Source organism: Labrus mixtus, chromosome 18 (assembly GCF_963584025.1).
Source record: "Labrus mixtus chromosome 18, fLabMix1.1, whole genome shotgun sequence".
Lineage (NCBI taxonomy): Eukaryota > Metazoa > Chordata > Actinopteri > Labriformes > Labridae > Labrus > Labrus mixtus.
This window is the reverse complement of record NC_083629.1, coordinates 12218908-12231800: the sequence shown is the minus strand read 5'-3', so window position 1 is coordinate 12231800 and position 12893 is coordinate 12218908.

Here is a 12893-nt window from a genome sequence, read left to right as displayed (position 1 = left end):
GGATGTTAGCCCAAGTTGCGGGGCAAACGGGGAGAATGGATGTGCGACGAGTCCCGAGGGACCAGCAGAAGCTTTTGGCTTTGCAGTTCTCTTAACTCACAAATGCGATATGTGTCGAATTAGTTGAGAGAGCTCCATCAGGAGGTGAGAGGTCAGAGTTTGTCATCCACGGTTTCAGACAGAAGTACCACTTTGTAGCTGTACCCTTCACCTGTACCCACATATCCCTTTAGCAGAGCGTAAAAAATGCAAAGTGTGCAACTTGGGAGAGAGCCAGTCTGCGGCGGCTGCAGTTAACGTCAATCATAATTGAACTTCCTCCCACAGAAGGAAAGTGAACGAGGACAGTGGGGAGCTTCTCATCTTCACAGATCGCTGGCACTGGTACAGCAGCAGACCGCTGCACTCCAGAGAAACGCCGTGTTTCAGATTAATGGCTTTCTCCGTGGCAAGATTTGAAAACTTCCATTAATGGAACACCAATGATAATTTATTTGGACAGGCGAGCTGCTTCTCTGTGAATAATGAAGTGGGCCTGGGATCATTAAAATGATGGATTTCCTCTAATGTGATGATGCTGTGCCAGCTTGAAAAAAATATAATCGCAATGTACATTGTTTGCATTATTGATCTGTTGACTGAAAACAGCCATGACTTGATACAAGAACCATGCCTGTCTTGTATGAGATTAACATTTACAAGAAATAATACCTGAGGTTTGCATTTTAACATTAGAAATACGCAATGTGACTGCTGTAGGAGTTGAAGATATGGTTTCATCCTGTCTTTATTAGTCCAATCTAAAGAGGCAACAGTTAAATGTGTTTTACCAGAGCTGCTGTGCTAGGTTTAAGCTCCTGTCTTGGAGACTTCTTTCTTCTTTGAATGGATTAAAGCGTTCATTAAAAAGCAGAGGATTTAACCATTACATCTTCAGTGTGCTTCTATAAGCAAAACAGAGCTCAAACAAAGACAGATTTTCCCGTTCCGTCAGCGCTGCTCGGCTGCTGTGGAATAGCTATAAATAGGTGATGGTATGGAGCTGCTGCAGGTTAAGCAGAGAGGCTCGCTGAGGGCGTGGGTGACTCATTGCCTCGTCTCATTGCATTATGTCAGTTACCTGGTGTCTGCACCTGCCACAACACCTCCTACCTACACCTCAAAAGCACTGACTCACAACATAAACAAGAGCCTGTTACACTGTACTGAACACATATTCTTCAGATTTTCCAAGCAGCTATGATTTTCTTTTTTTCTAAATTGCAATTGAATAAATTACCACATCTAATGTAAAAGGCTCTTAGTGAATAAATCTGCTCTTTAATCCCTCCTCTGCACTACACAGTGTATAAGCATCTTTTAGCTAATTGTTTTGGTTCGTAACCTGCACATTTATTGATTTGGTTCAGCAGCCAATGATCATAAAGAGGCTAAAACCAGTTGGTGTAGCCTTTTAAGCAACAACCCTGTGTCAATTCAGTCAAGCTTTAGAAGCAGGTAAAAGTAGCATATTAGATATTTCCCATGTTATGGAAGTTATTGCACCTAAACGGGGATACAAAAAAGACCATTGTTTCAAACAGTAAGTAGATATTACACTCTAAATAAAGTTTATGATGCTGCAGCATGTGTAGGTAATGAGATATCTGCTAACATGTAAACTGTAGTCACTATAACAGCAACATAGATTGTTTTGCGGCCTCAAACTTGTTATAAATGATTGCAGGTTGAAGTAGAGCATGAGCTCACACTGCTTAAGAGTTTAAATCCCTGTGGAAACATTTTCTCCATGAACAAAGATGTAGTTTAAGCTAGTTTAGCTAACATTGTAGCAGTCGTTGCGATTGTATGCTCTGATACAGATTGTGTTGTAGTTGTATTGTTTTTGTGCATTACGCAGCACATCCAGGAATTCTTTATCAGTAAATGACAGTTTTTATCATGTACAAAATCCTTTTGTACTTAGTGAAGAATAAAACAAAAGGGCTGATTTAGGCTAAAGTTTTTAGCAGATTGCATCTTCTGCAGTGTGATTGAAAACCATATTCTGCAGGAACAAACATATGAATCTAATTATTTCATTTCCGGATACTTTCATTAAGTATGGGCTCTGGACTCTTCTGTTCCAGACGCTTGTTTTGAATCGACAGCCACACATTCCCTAATGTTCCTCTTTAATGTTCTTCTCTGAGCTGCAATTTCAGGTGGGTTTATTATCAGAGCCTCAGCAGGCAGCCTTTTTTAAAAGGCTGTTTTCAATGTGCACTGTCACCGGCCAGTGTTGTGACCGATAAACAATACAAAACACCCTGTGACTCCTGTTGGTGTCAAAAGGTCAGGAAGGACTACTTGTTTGTGTCCGCCATCCTGCCTCTCATTTTTAAAAGCCTCTAATGGACCCAGAGGGGATGTGAAAGACCAATCGGCACATAATTACAACATGCCAGAAAGCTATGATACACTGCGACAGGATTGCATTCTACGTGAACGGCCACTCCACAGGATATGTCGACTTGGACAGGCTTTTAAAGGAATCAATGCTCACATGTACAACCCCAGGGAGAGGTGTAATCATGTGGATCTGAGACGAATAAAGATGAATTTCTGTAACTGCTCATCCATTCGAGCACTCAGGTCCAAGGCTCGTTAAATGGCCGGTCTGCTCTGCCATATTAGTTTGGTCATCTATCCCTGGACAGCTGTCTGCTGCAATAGAGTGATCCTGTGAAAAGCAATGCAACCGTAGAGACAGCAACATCACATTTTTCACTGCTAATGTAAAGACATGACAGTAAGATCAACATGCCATCGACGCAAGGATTGAAAAATGACACCACATGAGAAAAAGTGTCCATTGCGAGATTGATTATGAAACTTGTGCATTGACTATGGATGGTACTAGACAAGACATGTGAACAATAATTTACACACCCATCCTTTGTAAGGCTGAATGTAATTACTCTTCTACCCATGATACATCTCAAAAACAGTTTTTGTAGTTTTTTGTAGTTTAAGGTTGGAGTTATCAAAGCCACCGTTCCTGTTTCAATTGTTTGTTGTCGTCATGGAGAGAGGATAGGAGGCTATCTGCAGGATTTAATGAAACAACTGGAGTCATGAGGGGCAATGTGTGTGTGTGTGTGGTGTGTGTGTTGGTGTTTGTTTCCTCCTTTTTGTCAGAATCATAATTTGAAAATTCCAGCGTGTAAATAAATATATGCACACACTGTAAGCCTGTGCACCCACTTAACACACTCACATGTTCTATGTCAAACTTAACTGTGTCTCTCTACACATGCTGGACACTTGAAGTGGGCTCATTTTAAACACCATGGGACTGCTGGAAGTATACATATTTTATTGGCATATCCATATTTCATAGGAGTGCTCATTATGTTGAGTGATGGCTCGGATGAGGATTTAATCAGGGCCTTTTTAATCCGCCATTCATTTAATATGACCTATTTCCCATTTGACATTGAGTCAGAGATGGACATGTCATCTGACTGCAGCACTGGACCCTAAAAGCTTCAGTGAAATAGTTTCATTTGGATTTCATTGGAAGTAAGAGATAGAAAAAAAAATATGGGATAGTTTTTGTTTTTATTGAAATCTTGATAACCCAAGGACTTCTTCCCCTTCAATTCCAGTTAAATAGAGACTATAGTGCCTGGGTTCAGGATAGCAAGTGGTCTTTGTTGGATTGGGTTTTCCTTAATTGACTGTATCAGTGTTACAGTGTAAAATAGTAAAGCTGACAGGTTGACTACTTCCTTCTTGTGTATGCCGTATCACCTGTTTTGAGTGAAGTTAAGATCAATTATAAAAAATTAACATTAAGTAACTCTGTGATGCTGGACTTGTGCATAAAATGCTGCAAAATAACATGCATGCGATGCTGCAATGCTAACATGGTGTTTACAGTTTTAACTATCTCAGAAAGTGTTTTAGCATGCTAACATTACTTGTCTGGGTCGTTCTATTCTGTCCAGCTTGACGTGTGCTTGCAGAGGGCTCCGTCGAAAATAGACTCGCAGCGTAGCGGCGCTGCTGGCACGCTCCAGGGATGGACCACGGCACTCGCTTTGGAAACAGGAGCACTGACTAGAGTGGCAGTGAACGGCGGTGTAGTGTGCGGCGCTGACAGACTGTGGACATTTTGCATTTTGCATGAACTTGTATTATACATTAGGATATAAATTAGGATTTTGACTTAGTGAAGTTTCTACTTTTTACAATTTATTTTGAGGGTGGTAAGAATGTCTTTGTTCCAAATGTGCATGCATGCAGTAGAAAATGAGAAATGTCACTATTGACCACCCGCTTACACCTTAGTGGTGCCAGTCTAGAGGAAAACTGATCACCAGAGTCATCTGCTCATCCTCTGAGAACCATGAATGCCTGATGTCATCACAGTAGAAGCTGAGTTAATTCACTGGGGATCAGTGAATACTGTTACCTGCTTGCACCTGTATAACTGTTTGGGGATCTTCCAAGACATTTGGTTTTAATCCTATAGGAACCATAAATAAATAAAAAACAGTTTCTTGAATAATTCAATAAGGCTCGAGATGTTTTAGTCTGTACCAAAATGGTGCACTGCCAAGAAGACCAAAACTGCCATCCATAGAACCACACTATTCACATGCCTAGAAACTAACATGGATATATGTCATCTCTCTACAACTGATTTGTCTTCATAAGGGACTGACACAGCAAACATAACCCAGTGCTTCATTTACACTGAATGTGCTGATTAACATTACATTTCTAAAAGTATTATAATGACAAATAGAAGTGCTTCCTCCTTCAATGTGTGCGTTAACACACTTTGTATAAGGGAAGATAGTTTCTTAAAATAGGTTGACAGTGTGACCCTCAAGGTAACCGTGGTTACCAAGTATGAGGTAGAAGAAGGGGAGGAAGGGCAGTGAAGTTAAGCTGCAGAGGAAACATAAAATATGAGTTATCTAAGTGCAGCTAATCTAAAGGGATGCTTCCACTAGAATGCATTTTAATGTTGTCTATAACACAGCACAATGTGTTGAAGGTAAAGTGTGCTGGATCAGAGTGCTCATCTTAAAATTATAGCTACTAAATGTATCTGCAATGTAAAGGTTCCTGTTACTGCTCACCAAGTTCAGCTGGCAAGAAAATGTGGAAGAAATAGGAAGTGGAAGACAAACACATAATTAAGATTTTTGTTGGTGAATAAAATCAATTATTTCTTTTAGCAAAATATAAAATCAATTAAAAAAATCAAAGACATACTCTACATATTCCAATCAGTGTTATAGATGTGACCAGTTTGATATTTTTCTGGATTTTCATAAATAGTTTATATGTCTTTTTGCAACACTACCCAACCTACTCGTATGAGTACGACATGACAGATCAAGGGATGACAGTTACACAATCAGCAGAAATCTGTTCAATTAACTTACAAAATAATGACGATAAATGAAAGTGAGTCATGGTGTCTTTAAAGTGTAAAAGATTTATTAGTGCTGCAAAAAAATGTAACGCAATATATATCAAGAAAATATTGAATGTAAACAAGCCATGCTTTCTCCCTTCAGATTACTGGTGCCAATAAAGGTTTATTTTTTATTTTTTTATGTCTTCATTTTGAGACGGGGCAGTGGATAGAGTCAGATATCGAGTGGAGAACGACATGTGGGAAAAGAGCCACAGGTCGGATTCGAACCGGGGCTGTCCACTTGGGGGATTTTAGCCTCTGTCCATGGTGCTACTGCACCAGTGCGGTGGTGCCAATTTAGTGGTGAAAAAAATGCTTGCTTTATTTTCATGAGAAATGTGTTGCATATAGTTCAAGGTAATACAGAGTTTTTAATATTAGTTTATTGACTGCACTTTTTACCTTATCACAATATTGGACCATCTTGTTTTCTTCGATGCAGGGATACCATAATGGTTTGTTTTGTCCAATATAATCAAATAATGATAGCATGTTTCAAATTGTAACTGCAATATTTAAGCCTAAACAAACTCCCTGCATATATGGCAGAATGAACAGATATCGCAAAGCTTTTTCCATTTTTTTTCCAGCATCATTTACCCTTATTTAGAAGGTTAATGAAAGCTTGTAAATACTATTTAATATAAAAAGCTTTCTAATGATACTCTGCAAGTAGTGAGAAAGTGATCGTGCAGTATTGGCTGAAACTGAACTGAATCGTGACCTTGTTTGTGCTCATTATTTCTCTTGTTTGTTCTCCTTCCCAGTCCACTTCCCACTCCAATTTTATGAAACCCTTGCAAGTTATTGCAACACATTTGATACGGCTTAGAAACTCATCCCTTTATACAATTTTGTGTCACAGATTTGTAACATTTCTCCAGGCAACAACAAAAAGCTCTGTTCATTTAAATGTGGTAGTGGGGTAAAGTGTTTTCCTGTCTGTGTGTACCCACATGCTGTCTCTTCACTCATCAAAACACCCGACTCTTCAGGAGCGGACACGGCATGTCCCTCAGGTTGAGCAGCATATTGCAACATTCACGATCTCCTCTGGGACGGGAGAGTTTGAGGTTATCTGACGTGCCAGGGAAGATGCCCCCCCCTGCTATGTGATGTATAAATGAAGAGCTGTGGATGTGCAGGTCTGAGCTGTCGACTCGCATTATCTTTGCGCTTCCTCCCTTCGTGTAACCGGCAAGGCAGAGGGAGGGTCAGGAGTCAGTCGTAACTGTTGACCATGTGGGTCGATAGAAAGATTAAACCTTGTGGGCGGATCCCTGACTCGTAAAGTCGTTACTTGCTGCTGTAATCTCACATCAGTGACTGATGAGCAGTCCAGATATGTCCCTGTTTGTCTGTTGATTAAATGTACTCCAATTTGAAACATCCAAAAACAAAAGAAGACAATCTTTTCTTTCTATTATCCTGTTGAGAAGGAAGTGGCTGCAATGCTAATGGTCACTCTCCAGGGACGCCTGCGAGGAGGAAAGCATCAAATCACATTAATGGGAACAGTTGGCCGCGCTGTGTGGGTTGGCTGTACACAGATGGTCGAGAGTTGAGTGTGATGTGTTTAACTTCTCTCAAGTTGAACCAAATTAACTTGTGCCATTCACACAGCTGACTCCAGGGATCAGCAGGATAAGGCGTAATGATTACTCTGAAATGATGACGGCTGCAGGTACGCCTACAAATAAAACAGGAGTCATGTGGCATTGTTGATTCTTTGCGACACCTATAGGCCTACTGAAAGATGCATGACTAATACAATTAGGGTTTCCACAAATAATTCAAATTAAGCATCCAACCCCAAAAATACTTTAACGCTTTGGGACATAAATGTATCCAATATTTTGGCTGAGACCATTGCCTTTCTCAAGTCTGTTTGAACCACTTTCCAGTGACTGTTAGCTAGCTGGACCCATGGCCAGCTTGCCAAAAACCTACTGTCTGCATAAAACACCTGGGGGCTGGCAGGAGAAACTCTGGGAAAAGTCAAAGTGAAGAATGTGGCTGTTTGCATTCACACATACAACTCAGCCTGAAAACTTAAGGAGCTTTTCAGGAGTTTGTGCTCAGCTTAATAAACCCCTCTAAATTTTGAAGATTTGTGGTGCTGGATTACAAACCCCTCCCCCATCACGCAGTTACTATACATCTTTTCCTCTATTTTTTCTCCTGTAGATCTGACCTTCAAAGAGCATATAGAACGGATGAGGAAGAGGACTGATAGAACCGTCTCTTCTCCTGACCTTTCAGTGATGTATCGTCTCTGAGCTGTAAGTGATATCAACGGTTTTTCTGCCATTATGATGTTCCGCGTACATATGTCACCGTGTCCTCCAGGCATTTTAGGCAGAGTGTCCTGCACACGAGGACATGTCACGCTCAAAGCAACAGAGAGAGGAGGACCGACAGCGAGCAGCCAGACTCTTAAATAGCACTGCTGGCCTTCATTAGAGTCCTGTGGCTATTTCAGCTTACCATGATGGAGAGGTGTGCGACTGATGGTGTGAGTAAATGGACAATCTCACCCTCTCGGTGTTATTGCAGCAGTGAGCACCTTTCCATTAAACGCTGATCGCCGCAGAGGCCAACTGAAGCTCCGTTGAACACGTTTTCTCAACTCTAGGACAGTTGTGTTTCAAAAGCCCTGAGATGTGAGAGTGATTAAGTTTGATTGTAACGTTAATTTGCCATGTGTTGGTGTAAATGTTACAGGCTCGGAAATTTGAACTGAAAAACCTGGACATATTGGCCCACAAACTAGGCTTTAACTAGAGAATGTATCCATCATGGAGGCAAGACACATGCTGACACAGATTCCTGCCAATGGGAAACCTTTCTCTAATTTAATAATGTAACATTAAATGTGTGCTTTCACTTATTAAAGGGTCACATTCAGTGGACATGCAGCAGTTATTGCAGATGATCCATTTTATGTGTTATCACACAGTACATGAAGTATTCATGTAAAACAAAACAATAACATTGCTCCGGTTATTAAATTTGTCCTCACAGATTTTTATTTTTGGTCTGCTTATATGAAAGCCACCATGTAGCTACCCCAGCTGTATAGCACATATTGGAGCAAACTATGATTGTTTGGAGATACACTTTGCAAATATAGACTGTCTGCAGGCTGGTTTATGCAAATGAGGCGCAGCAGCTGGGAAGGTCTGGCCTCAAGGAAAAACAATCAAGTCCCGCCAGAGACAGAAGCATAAGGGGAAATAAATGTAAAGTAGATGATGTCTCTTTGTTGTAACTTGTGTGACTTCTCAAAAAGAGCAATAGAAACAGCTTCCTTTATTGGAATGCAAAGTCAACAACTACACATTTCCATGAATAAGCTTTAAGAAATGTTAGCTGTGGGGATGAAAAGTCAATGATTTAGTCCAACATTTTGGCCCTCAGGGGAGTATTTCAGCAGCTTTAGATGGATTGGCATGGTTGTTTTTTTTTTTTTAATTGATTTTCCCAACATGATGAATATCACTAACTCAGGTGCACTTACTGACATTGCTTGTGTTGTACTTACTCTCTGATGTACATTGCTTTGGATAAAAGCGTCTGCTATGTAAATTGTAGAATTAAGGGTAAGGTATGGTAAGGTAGGTCACTGACATCATCAGGTGACAAATTAGATGTCAGGATTTATGCTCAAGGTCAACCATCTGCAAAACAAATGATACTCACTGCTGTCATGTGTTTGTTGCTGATTAACATGTAAGCATGTCAAATGGTCTTGTCTACGAAGTTCTAGTCGTCTTGACTACTCAAAGCACTATTACACCACAGGTCCTATTCACACCACTTTCGCTCACTGATGGCAGAGGATGCAAAGTGCCCAACCACTTCACAGTACACCATCAATTCGCAAGCAGTGACACAGCGCTAGCTAGCGTAGCAGCGGGAGCAATTTGGTGTTCAGTGTCTTGCCCAAGGACATTTTGACATGTGTTTTCAGGAGCTGGGAATCAAACCTGCCTTCCTGTTGAGAGATGACCGATCATACCACTGAGCCACAGCCACCAATAACATAACATGCTTAAAGGATTTCTGGGCAGAAGATAGGTTCAAAACTTTCCCTTTGTCTTAAAGTGTATACTTGTGGCCGGCCCCTTGTCATGCTGCTATAGGCTTAGACTGCTGGGGGTTCTGGCACACTGTGCTCCTCTCTCTCTCTCTCTCTCTCTCTCTCTCTCTCTCTCTCTCTCTCTCTCTCTCTCCATGTCTCATTGTCATTACTTACTTACTATATCTCTTCAGTAGTAACTCCCTTGTTTAGTAGGTTCCTTTGGAATCGGAGGAGGGGACCTTTCTGACCCCAGCTGCTACAATTACTGTAATACTGCTTGGACCTGCTCGACCCCCACTCATATAATCAATATTATCAGTCCTCCCACTATCATCATTACCATGACTGTTAAAAATAGACCTGTTCACTTCACCTATTATAATTATTGTGGTCAATCATTTTTATTGCTTTGCTTATCCTGCTAACATTAAACACACTTTTACCATTACCATTGTAGCAATAAATCTGTTTTAGCTGTTGTTGGTGTTGCTCTGTTTCTCTACCGAGCCCAACGCACACGAGTCTGGTCCTGCTCGAGGTCTCTGCCTGTTAAAAGGACGTGTTTTTCTTGCCACTGCAGTGATGAATCCACCAAGACTTATCGACTTAATCTGCAGCAACACTCTGCTTCATAGCGAGATTCAGCTCGTTGCTCAGCACTGTTTTGGTACACTCTCACAGCTCTCGTTAATCCTCTCACTTCTGGTTGCAACAGAAGCAAAGAGCTCTAAAATCTCTCCACTTGACAAGTACCTAAAAGGAGACACAATAAGCGACTAGCTGGTGAACAGAAGCATCAAGTATCCAGAGCCACATGTTTTGCATAAGAGTTGGTAGAGATCCAAAGCTGAACTCAAATGGAGTCAATTAGAGAATGACATATTATTGCTTTTATCTTACTACAATATTAATTGTATTTACACAAGTTTAAATCACTCTATCCATGTCATATGAGTCAAATGATCTCTTCAAAAAGTCTGCTTGAGCTCCATTTTGTTTTTCTATCTGTTACATAAATGAAGAAATGAATAGAGGGAGGTGTCCTCAAAACTGAAGATTGACAGTTTGCTCCTGGGCTCCTCTATGGTACAGGTCAAAGGAAGTACAGTATATCCTTTGGCAAGATACTGAGCACCAAACTGCTCTATAGAAGTTATATAGTGAATTCATATCTACTAAATTAGTTGTCTTGGATGATAATTCGTGTATGAATGCATGTGTGTGTTTGTGTGTAAAGCAACTTGAGTGGTCCCAAGACTGCAAAGTCAATTTAACAATTGAGCTGATTCCAAAATCTGCACAGCTCCTTCTATTACTGTGTTAGTGTAAACACCAGACCTTGGTTCCTATTAGGGGGATGCAGGAGTCCAATTGTGTCCAACAGCTTGTATGAAACAGAACGCGCTGTCGAGTTTTGAGAGTTCACACCGTCTCATGTGACCATATGATCTGCTCTGTATTACTCACCTCCACAGGACACATTCTCAAAGAGGAAACTCTCCTCCTTTCCCTTCTTCTTCTTCTTCTTCTACTCCTTCTACTCCTTCTTCTTCTTCTACTCCTTCTTCTTCTTCTTCTTCTTCTTCTCCTTCTTCTTCTTCTTCTTCTTCTCCTTCTTCTTCTTCTTCTTCTTCTTCTTCTTCTTCTTCTTCTTCTTCTTCTACTCCTTCTTCTTCTTCTTCTTTTTCTTCTTCTTCTTTCTTCTTCCCCTCCCAGCCCTGTATCTGCTTCTTTGCTGCAATGCTTTGCCTCACTTTCCTTGATCTTGGCAATGTGTTGTTTCAGAAGGTTCTGCTGATTGTTGAAGGCGCTCTGCTTGCTCAAGTACCGCAGCATCTGCTCTCCTTTCAATTTTTTTTTTTCCTTTTCTCACCCGCCTGCTTCCGTTTCTCTCCAACAAATGTACTCTCCTGCAGTTTGTCTTTGCAGTATTTCTTCAGTCATTTCAGCATTTCCTTCAGAATACTTTAAGAGGGAATGTAAATCTGTCATGAATCATCCAGGCAGCCACTGTGTAACGATATAAATATCATATAACCTTAAAAACATTCTTACTCCTGCTGTTTCAGAAACATGCTAACTACTACAGCCAGCACAAATCAACAAAATAAGGGATGGGTTTTTTTTTTTGTCCTGCAAGTAGTGTGCTCTTTGTGTGCAGCCAGAGTTGATGCCTGTGCCAAACCAATACGGAAGCTATTTCTACAGTAAGTCAAGCTGCATTGTCTGGTTTTTCCAGCAAGAGAAACTTGAGAAGCCTCTTCATTGGGAGTAAAATTCTGCACCCAAAGATTGCTTTATGTGTGTACCGAAGCCTTATTCTGCGGAAGTCACAGCCAGAAATGTTAATGGAAGTTTCTTTGTGGGTACTTTCTCCGTCAACAATGTTGCCCACAAATTCATTACCCTTGTATCAGCTTCAGGCGTCTCTTTCTATTCTGCGTTTACCAGGGACTGATAAGTGGATTCGCTCTCTATTGTGAAGCTAAAAAACTTCCTGATTGTTATAGGCCAAAAAGGGACACTGGCAGTTGAGCAATCATGCTTCTCTTGGCAAACTCCTCCTGCAGTGAGTCTCTTGTTACACTCCTCCGCTATCATCAAGGTTAATTAAAAATTTCACCATGGCTTCACACAATTTTCAAACCACCTCCAGAAAGAAGAAAAAACAAAAATGTCTCTTTCTATTTTTTCCTTCCACCTCCACTTCAGTTTCTCTCTCTCTGCTCCTGCACGAGGCTCCTTTGGCCATCATTAGAACTTAATGAACTCCGTTTAATAATCAGGAGAATTAGTGGAGGCGAGTTCGGCGGTGGCGTTGCTGTATCCTAAAGGCTTTCTGCTGGTGGCTTTTCCTCTTGCGTTTGAAATGAGCATCACCCATGTGTTAAATGTGCTGTGTTGTCTGTGTAGCACACTCTGCTATCAGGGGGACTTAATGGGATGCTCCACATCTTTACCTAATTAGTTTCGGGAGTGTGTTCATTAGACTTAGCAGATTTAGTTAACTTATGGGTATCTCTCTATGGCCCAGTTCCCCTAAGCACACAGCACACTGATGTCTGGGTGATAAATCATCTCCGTCTGATGCTGTAATTATGCAGACATTTGAAGTGTCATATTTTGCTCTTAATGTATGGAGAGCTGAATTAGTCACTGTATGAGAAAGCCTGAAATTTCCTCCGGGCTTAAATGCATCACAGTTAATTATTTTCACGCTCTCTTGTTGTTCATTCAGACCAGTAAACTCATCTTTATGACTACATTAACATGCAGCTTACATGCATTTCTCGTCGCATGGGTTGTTGTCCCTTAAGGTTTAACACATGT